Genomic DNA, 9,897 nt, shown 5'->3' on the forward strand with positions numbered 1-9,897 from the left:
GCTGCTCAACATTAGGGGTCAGGCAGAAGATTTTATATATATTAAATATATATAGTGAGTATATATATACACACACACACATGCACATAAACACACATACACACACACACACGTATATATATATGTATACACACACACTTCATAGTCCAGGTCAAATTAGCCTAATCAGTTCCAAATCATACTAATTGAGCAGCATTCAATTGTTCCAAAAACCACCTCGATTGAGCAGGCGCACCTCAACCATTCCATACGCCATGTACGGTGCTACAGCCAGCACGTATCCTCCATCCCAGACACAGCACCCTGAGTGATATGGGGGCTCGTGCAACTGACTGTGTCTGTTTTGGGCAGGTGAGTGTCTGTATTGATTCTTTCCTCTCCTTAGTGTGGGGTTTTGTAGGTGTAAATTGTTGCGGATTAACTCGTTACATTATCTAGCAACTGTGTATCGAGCTGGTCCCTTCATGAAACATGATTGGTAACTGGTAACACAGTAGCTTAGCAGCCAGCCCTGCAGTAGTTCCCTCCCCAAGACAGACACAGTCAGTCCCACAAGCACCCATGTCACACATTTTGCCTGTCAGCAGCTAGGGGTGCAGGGCCCAGAGCCGAGACACACCTGCACCTATCTTATGGACAGCTGGCAGCTTTCGTGGCCGCAGCAGGGGCCACCACCCTGCAGCTTTCACTCTGCTGCCCCTTAACACACACAGCGTCACCCATGTCATGGGTTTTGCTTGTCTGCAGCTTGAGGGGCAGTTCCCCACAGACCCCTCCACCGATCTCCTTGAAACTTGGCAGGCTTTGTGGCCTCCCCAGGGGCCACCACCCCTGCAGTTTTCACTCCCTCCCCCAACATTGTAACACATAGACATGACACGAGTTTTGCTTTCAAGAATCTGGGGTGAAGTTCCTCCTGAACCCCTTCACTGAGCTTCTTGAAACTTGGCAGACTCCCTGCTCTCAGTACAAGCTCCAACCCCTGAAAAGTTCATGCAAATAAGACAACAACAAAGTTATAGATATTTCATTGATTCCCCGTTATACCCTATGGTCAGATCTCCAAAGTGGCTTTTCCAAAGTTTGGAAGCTCTGAACCACTTCGGAAAGCCTAATGAAGCCAGCACTTCGATCCGGACATACTGCTTTGGATCCCAAAGCGTCCGAAGCTTCTCCAAATCCGAAGCAGGGTCCGAAACCTCGCGCAGCCCTGGGAAACATTGGCTAGAATGACATCCTTCTTAGACCAACTGACTATGGCAGCAACTGCCTGGCAATGGGGACACCCCACCCAGTCATAATAGAAACAGAAAAGGACAGTGATGTTGCCTCAGCTGGAGCACGTCCCAAGAAACATCGGGTTATCACAGCAGACACGGGAATCCAGGAGTGTGGCCGGCTGATCGAGACCTCTGTTAAACCCACCCAGGATGGTTGCAGCACAGTGAGATTGCCACTAACTCATTATAGCATTGCTGCTTCGCTGTGCATGTGCAACAGCTTCCGGGTTGCGGAGACAGCAGGCCGGGCAGGGAAGTAATGCTAGCGCCTTTGCAGAAAGGGCAGGAAGGGGCTTGTATGCAGGAGCTCTGAAAAAGTGCAAGTCTCAAAAATATGCATGCAGCTGATTGGACTGTCTGCACAATGGAGGTTTCTGGTTGGCTGTGTCCGGATTATAAACACAGCAGACAGTGGGAAGAGCAGAGGGGAGGAGGTATTTCCCAGCTTGAGGGAGAGGACTGGGACAGTCTCGCCCCCCAGGGAGGGGACTGAAAGCCTGCTGCAGGAGCCAACACCCCAGGAAAGACAGACAGCCCGTGGTGCTCAGTAAGGAGCCGAGTCCCCTATCTTGGAGAGGAGCTGTGCAAACTCAGGACTCGGGTGCCCTGGGAAAGAGGAGGGGCAAAGGAAAGAGTCTGGCCCAGCGGGAATCCGTGCTTGCAGCTGGGTCGCAGCCTGCAGGGACAGGGGACCTGCCAGTAAAGGGAGGCAGTCTCTATTGAGCATCCCTAGTTTCACAAGGAAAGGGAATGTGGGGAGGCATTTAACCTCATAGGGCGTGTGTAGATGGCACGGGAGTTAATGTAGACTGCCCAAAAATGTTAACGTGGCTTTTTTTTTTTTGGTGCAGTTCATTTTTGTTTGCATGACATGGCATTTGTGTTTGCACGAACGGTGCTTTTGAGCAAGTTAAGTCCCTGTATGTCATTCTCCGCAGACATCGGTAGAGGCAGTCAAATACCAGTTTACCCCCAGGAATGTCTTTCCTAATGTATTACAGCAGGAGGGGCATGTGAGCCCCCCGGGCTCCCCAGTCCCCCCACTCTCATTGGGCAGTCCTGACTGTCTGGGAGTCTCCCCTGATCGTGGTCACGGTCACCCCCAAATCCCTGTCACTTGCACCCGCCTATGCTCGTTCGGTCTGGGCTGGTCTCTCTCTCCATCAGTACATGATCGCAAGGACCCCACACCGATCCCGAAAGACAAGCCGCGCAGGTGAATCCTTCCCTCCCATCCGTTCCTTTCCCTTTCCATTGCACCATGGACATTTTTATTAATATAGTGGCTTAATAACTGCCTATATCATAAGAGTGTTAGGTGGGTGGGCGTTTGTTACTGCCCGGTTGATAGGCGATTCCTGCATATATCTATATTGGCGGTCTTCTGTCCCTATGTTGGTGGTCTTCTGACTTTTGGGGGAGGGGGTTGGACTATATTTCCCAGCATTCCCAAGCTCATTGAGCTTCTTACAGTTTCCAATGGGAAAGCCTCCAGTTCCCTGGCCAGGTGCACCATCAATCTGTTTGTGTAGTGTCACATATGGCTTTTGGAGCTGTGTTGTGAATTGTTGTGAATTGTTTTATAAATGTTCTTGGAATCTTTGTTTCAAAATGTGACTTGCTATTTGGCTTGGTTTCCCCCCGTCCCACACCCCTTGCAACCCCTGACCATCCTGTCTTCCCCCACTCCCATCCACAACATCACATGCCCCTGTAGACAGACACAGATTTTAAAGTGTGAAAAAATATAAATCTATATTTTGGAATAAAGCACTCCCTAGGGGTTGTTCTCAGCAGTGTATCCTGCAAGATAATCGTGCACAAGGCCCGTCTGACCAGCCTCTCCTTGAGGATATCTCCTCGGTCCCTGTGCTGCTGCCCCACATCTCTGTTGTCTTTCCACCACCTATCATGCTTCTTGTTCCCACGGGTCCTTGAAAATCTCTCCTTCGTTCTTACAGATGTTGTGCATCACACAGGCTGTCACAATGAAGGGCATTAGATTTTCTTCATCCATGTTGAGCTGGCACGTAAGCGCCCTCCATCATCCTTTCAGTCGGCCAAACACATTCCACCGCCATCCTGCAACTGCTGAGGCGGTAGTTAAAAACCAGCTTCTGCAGGTCGGTGATCTTCCCTCCATAAGGCTTCGTGAGCCTGGGCTTTAGGGGTAGGCAGCATCCATTAATATGATGGGGGGATGGTGACACCACAAATCACTCTCTCCTCCATGCCAGGTGCATAGTGTCCTTTCTCCCCGAGCTCAGCCAGAGGGGAGTTTCTGAATACACTCATCATGAGTGCTGCTGGCCCACCCTGTAAAAATGTTTGTGAACCAGACCCGGTGGTCCACCATGGCTTGCAGGATCATGGAGGCATGGCCTGTCCTGTTTGTGTAAAGCCTCCCACTCCCTGCAGGGCACAGCACTGGGAGGTGAGTGCTGTCTAAAGCCCCCACACAGCTCAGGAACCCCTTCTCATTAAAGCCATCTATGACTTGCTGTGGATTCACCAGGTGGATAAATTTGTTAGAAGCCATGTTCCTAATCTGCTGGCATACTTCACGGGTCACCTGCCCCACCATGCAGGCAGCCATGCCAAACTGCTTGGCAATGTAGCAGAGGCTGGCTGAGCTGGCCAGTTTAACGATGGCCATTGTGACCCTCTGGTCTGGTGGGATGTCCCGACGCATGTTTGTGTCCAGCCTCATGATGTGCGGCCCGAGCATGCAGACAATATGGTAAAACATCTCCCTTTTCATTCAAAACATCTCCAGCCACTGCTGGTCATTCCAAGTGGTCAGGACGATTCAGTCCCACCAGTCCTAGCTGCTCTCGTGGGCCCACACCATGCAGATCCTGCTGGTCCTCCTCAGGTCTCTCAACAGAGCCCGGTCAGATTCCACTTGTTCGCTTCACTCCCCTGAGTACCTGTTGTATCTTCTTAATGTTGTTAAAGCAGAAACACAACAACTTGCCACTGAGCAGTGTAGTGTCCTACTCCTACTGAAGACTTCCTGCAGTAATCTCCAGTAAAACAGGGTTTCCAGTACTGCGTCCAACTCCTCGTGATCCATGTCCAACATCATGTCTCGTATTTCATCCTCGTTCTCCATTTTGCCCCTCTCCCAGCAGTGGCCTCTCACCTGTCTGCACCAAGCAGGGTGGTGTGTGTGGTTGGTCTGGAGCTCGGTGTAGCTGCTTTTTCAACCCTTCACCCCAGTGCCCTGAGGCATTGTGCCTTTTGCACGAGTTTTGCAGCCACTGGCGTTGTGACGTAATCAAGCTTGCAAATAAAAACAAAGTTTTGCCTACTCTTCTCCTGGCTATTCAAAGCATTTGCCACTTTATGGGAGAACATAAGGCTGTAATAAAATTATTTTGCACAAGCAGGCAGTTATTGATGATTTTTGCAACATTTTTGATCATTGAGCAGCCATCCCAAAGTACAAAGGCCTTATTAACCCATCACCAGGTCTTTTTTGTTGTTAACTGGGGGTGCTTCATCACCTTTGGGGGTTTTGATACTCACAGATAATGACTTCAAAATCTTTGGAATTTTCCCAGACTCTCCTGCAAGCACAGCCCGAGTATAAAGGCACCCCTCCAAAATTTGCCAGCCCCTTTCACAAATCACTTGTGCTTGTGCTGTTGATCACCCACCAACTGCTTCACCATGTCTTAGAAAGCCAAGGCCAGCAGTATGATGGATCCAATAGCCCAGGAGGCTGATACCTCCAATGCCCATGGCCCCAACTGGAGCCAGGAAGAACTGGAGACTTAATTGACATTTGGTCAGAGCAAAGGATCGTAAACAGGCTGGAGAATAGGAGAAATAAACCTGTTTATGTTGGGATACCAAAAGGCATGCAGGTGCGAGGGCACAACCATGACTGGACCCAGGTCTGGTGCAAGATCAAGTCTCTGAGACCAGCATTTTACAGAGCCAAAGACATGAACTCTCATTCTGGGGAAGGTAACGCACTTGCCCCCTTCTATAACAAGCTGTCTGTCATTCTCTCCAGGGATGCGGGTGACAACCCGGCTTTGCAGATATTCAGCACCGGTGTTGGCCTGGAGGTGGAAGTGGAGGAAGAACCATTGATCACCATAGATTTATTGCCAATTAGCCCCCACTATTCCACAGAGTAGTGTGGATGATGAATTGGAGGAGGTGGGGGTCAGGAAGAAACATCATCTACTGGACCTGGGAAGTCTCTTGTAATGCGTCTCTTGCCACTGCCAGGCAACTCCCAGGTTCATGCTGGTTGGGTTTGGGGAGCGGTGGGGGGAGAAATTCATGTGTTGCTATAGGTTAGTCGCCATGTTCTTTCAGTGGTGGTGCAGGCCCACCAGGTTCAATAGTTAATTATTTGCTTTAATTAATTTGTTGCAGCTAGCATGGGCAGTGACATTCAGGGTCCTGTTCCCGGAGCAGTGAGTACTGATAAGTTTTGGGCAGTACACGTGGTGCCCAGTTTTGCTGGGTCTGTTTCCATGCCTGCTGGGATTTTGTGCACTGCATGGTGGGAGTGGGGAGGTGCACTTTTCTCCATCTGGGGGGAAGCCAACCATTGCTTTTTTCTTTGTTTTTCAGCCACAGTGACTCATGGCCATTGGGAATGGCACCCTGCTCACACTTCAGCAGAGCACTGAGGAGATTTTCACAGCAAGCAGAGATGTCCACGAAACCTCACTCGAGGTTTTGGTGGAGTCCTCGTAGCCAGAGCAGAAAGCGAAGCTGCCTGGTGGGACGAACTTCATTATTTGATGCGTAAGGACCATGCCATCCTCAAGAAAGTGCAAGGCACCATGTGGAATTTAAAAGACATAGTTGACAAGTCCAGTCCTGACTTCCAAAGTTAAAATGACAAGTTCAAGGAGGCCTTGCAGAAATACCTAAAAAATGAACAGTTACAATGCCCAAAAGGGAAAAGTCAGTCTGTTTGTCTTGCCTCTATGCAAGATGAGCCAGTTCCCCCTAACTCTATGGGTCACAGCAGGGCCGTATGATTGCCAGCAGGACCAGGAGGGTGCCACTGCATTTCAGGGAGACAGGGGTGGTTCGGGGTCATGGTGGGGTGAAGGCAAAGAAGCCCAAGTAAGTGCTGCAATACTCTGTTGCAAACAATAAAAGCTCATAGTTTCCTGGTTTCCTGCATCTGCCTCCATAACCCCACTTCCTCATGCTCTTTCTTGGCTCACCCAACACAACGCTTCCTGGTGTGTGTGTAACACCTGATCAAGGCCTTTTGGTGAGGTGGGGGAGGGGCGGCCTGGGGTTTCCAGCTTTGCTTGCACACGACACAATCTCCGTCACCCCCCAGCAGCCTGGCTTGCTTTTTTGCAAGCCACCATCAACCAGCCACCTGCAGCTTAGTTTCTCCTCTGAATGATGGAGCCTTTCTTCTTGGTTGCTGGCCTTTGCCAAGACCTCTTTGCCCCACTTGCTCTGCCTGCTTGCCGCCCTTCTTCTACCGCTTCTTGCCTGCTTCCCGCCATTCTTCTTGGGAGGCGTGGCAGAAGCTGAGACTTGTTCGCAGTTTGGTGCAAGCAACACCTCTCTGTTCCTTTCTCTCAAAAATTCTTCTTGGTTGCTGGCCTCTTCTTCTGCCAACTTGCCCTCTGCCTTTCACCTCAGCAAGCAAGCAGACACGTCCCGACCTGACCTCTCTCCACTGCACACTTGTACCTTTGCAATTGGTGCTGGCCACAAAAGCCTTCTTCTTGTTTGCTGGCAAAGACCGCTCGCTCCCTCTTGCCCCATGGCTGGGGGCTTGACTCTTAGCTCAGGCAAACTCCCTCCCTAGCTCCCTCCTGTCCCATGGGTGGGGGTCTTAGCACCCCAGGGTGGTGCTCCGGCACAGTCCCTCCCTAGCAACTCCTTCATGGTTACTGGACATGTCTCAGAAAATGCACTTCTGCGCTGCAGGAAATCACTAAATAAAATCCCCATAGACTACTGTAGCATGTGTGCCTTTAAAAAATAATTCTTGCTACAGTAGTCTATGCACCTACCTCTTTGTTGCAGCCTTGTAGCTTGGGAGTCATTGCTGTTGGCCACAAAGCCTTCTTCTTCTAGGTTGCTGGCCAAGACCTCTTTGTCCCACTTGCCCCTCTTCGCCCCACTTGCCCACTTCTCCTTGGGAGCCAGTGGCAGAAGCTATCCCTGCAGTGGCAGAGGTCTCGGGTCAGAGGCGGTGCCTTCTTCAGCACATAAAGTTTGAATTTCTCCTCTGAATTGTGAAGGCCTTCTTAGTCCTTCTTCTTGGTTGCTGGCCAAGACCTCCGCGTTCTGGGCAGCAGGCTCTTTGGCCCGCTTGGGACTTTGGAATTGTTGCTGGGGGAAAGATTCTTCCTGGGCAGGGAAAACACTGCCTGCATCTCGCCCTTCTCAGGACTACTGCAGTGGCAGAAGCTGAGGCCCTTTGGCCCGAGCATCCAGGCCCACTTCACAGTCTTCTCCCCCTCCCACCCGTTACTGGCCATGTCCTGCATCAGTACAAGCATTTCATTCATTGCTGCAGAGGGCTTGGATCACAGGGGGGACCTTCCACTAAGGAAGCTGTGGCTTGAGTTTCTCATCTGAATTGCGGAGGCTTCTTGGTAGCTTTGCCTGCTCTCTGCCTTAGACCTCTTGCCCTCCTCCTGGTAAGCTTTGACTACTGCAGTGGCAGAAGCTGAGGCTTCTTCACTGGCTTTGGCCCTAGCATGAGCTTGATTTGCACAAGTTCTGTAGGCCAACTTCATATAGTCTTCTTGACCTGCACCATTATTGTTACTGGCCATGTACCTACCACCAAATTTGGATTGGGGTATATACATAAGATAACATACACTATAGGTAGCGTGGGGGCCCAAAGATTTAACAGGGAGTAGAAAAAAAGTATTATTTCCTAAGCTTTGTGCCCAGCAAAGATTTCAAAGGTACAATGCAATGGAAAGGGAGTAGCATGGCCCAACTCAGCCAGCCAGCTGAGTCGAGCCATCCATCTGGACCTGAGGGGGTCCCAACCGTGCCTGGGACCCCCCACCTAAGGGGGTCCCCTCTGCAACCATGGCTTCCCCCTCACCTCCATGTTCCTGCTGTGTGGGACATAGTAACCAGGAAGGTGGTGCAGGACACCTTCGTCCACCCCTCTCCCCCACCCACGCATGTTGGGGCTCCCTCCACTCCTCCCAAAGCTTTGTGCCCTGCAAAGATTGCAAGGGTACAATGCAATGGAGAGTAACACCCCACCCCTCTCCACCACCCTACCTGAGGGGGGCCCTTTGCAACCATGCCTAGGGCCCCCCACAGTTAGGGGGCCCCTCCCTAACTAAGCTGTATGGGTGGGTAGGTTGTTTCTTTCTTGCAAGAAAATGCTGGCTGGCTGCATGCAGACTAGCACTGGCCAAGCATTTGGCTTCCCTCCATCCAAAAGCAGTTCACCCTGCAACTTTCCAGTAATGAACTCTATAAAAGTTGCAGGGTCATCAGTAACCAGCAGGAAGTGCCAGTAACCAGGCTGGCTGGCTGGCTGGCTACCTGCCTCCCTCCCTCCATCCGTTCCTTCCTCTTGCCCTCCCACTATACAGCCCTCCATCCATCCATATCTATTACAGAAGGGACCATAATTATGAATTGGTGTTTTATGCTATGCACGGCTGTAGTGTAAATTGTATTGTAAATTGTATTGTGATTTCTCAATGGAATTGGTTGCAATTCAATTTTTTGTTAAAAAAAATAAAGAAGAGGAAGAAAAAAATCTGATTTGAACTTGCTCCTGCTTGATTTCATGGACCTGGGAGGCAGGGGGGATGGAGGTTTGCAGGTGGCCAGGGGAAGGGAGTGAGTGTGGTTGCTTCCCAGGCTGGACACAAACAGGGCCTGTAGTTCCGATTGGTCGGCCTCCCCTCCAGGCACCTCTCAATAACATGTCTAGGGATAGCCATCTGATGCAAAATGTCTGGATAATCAGCCACATGCGTGTGGCTATGCATCCAGAGACAGAGTATCACTGGATGTGCAAATACCAAAAATGCACTGCATGTCCAAAAAGGCCAGGTGAACAGGAAATACCCCTTCCAGCCTCTGCTTGGCTCCAGCTCCTTTTCTGGAGATGCAAACCCAACTCTAACTATTTCCCCTACAAACATCTGCCTGCACACTTGAGAAGACCAGGCTCTCTCCAGGGGGGCAGCGGGTTGAAGTGGGCAAGGGGGCTGGTCTGCAAACCCTCTGAAAGGTTCTTCATGCAGGGTCTTTTTTATAAAGAAAATGTTGCATGTGGCAAAGAAAGCATGGGGGGGGGGGGGACTGTTTTGTGTACGCACGCCCACGGTGCTTGTGAGAAGTTTATTTAGAGGGAGGAATCATCTGGCTGTGGTGGGAAGGGAGGTCACTGTTTAAACAGAAATGCGGAGGAGCGGCGCACTGCCATCTGGTGACCACTCACAACAGCCGTAATGCCATTTATTTCTCTCTGTGTGAACTGAATTCCTAGGGGAAGTGAGGGTTAAAGTCTATAATCTGTGAATGGACGTATATTGATAGGGCCATTGTACGTGGGATCACTTGTACTATGGACTATTCACTAATGTTGGGTTTATAGATAATATTTTGGTTATAGGTTTTA

At 50.4% G+C, this 9,897-nt stretch overlaps 1 long non-coding RNA gene across 1 annotated transcript; it reads left to right on the top strand.

Moving 5' to 3' along the window:
• The first annotated feature begins 1,382 nt into the window (after nt 1-1,382).
• LOC109285114 (uncharacterized) lies at nt 1,383-9,030 on the top strand. The gene is made up of 2 exons (XR_009461455.1): nt 1,383-5,716; nt 5,877-9,030. It is a non-coding gene; the product is annotated as an uncharacterized LOC109285114 (long non-coding RNA).
• Nucleotides 9,031-9,897: the final 867 nt, after the last annotated feature.

This window comes from Alligator mississippiensis, chromosome 4, assembly GCF_030867095.1.
Source record: "Alligator mississippiensis isolate rAllMis1 chromosome 4, rAllMis1, whole genome shotgun sequence".
Taxonomy (NCBI): Eukaryota; Metazoa; Chordata; order Crocodylia; family Alligatoridae; genus Alligator; species Alligator mississippiensis.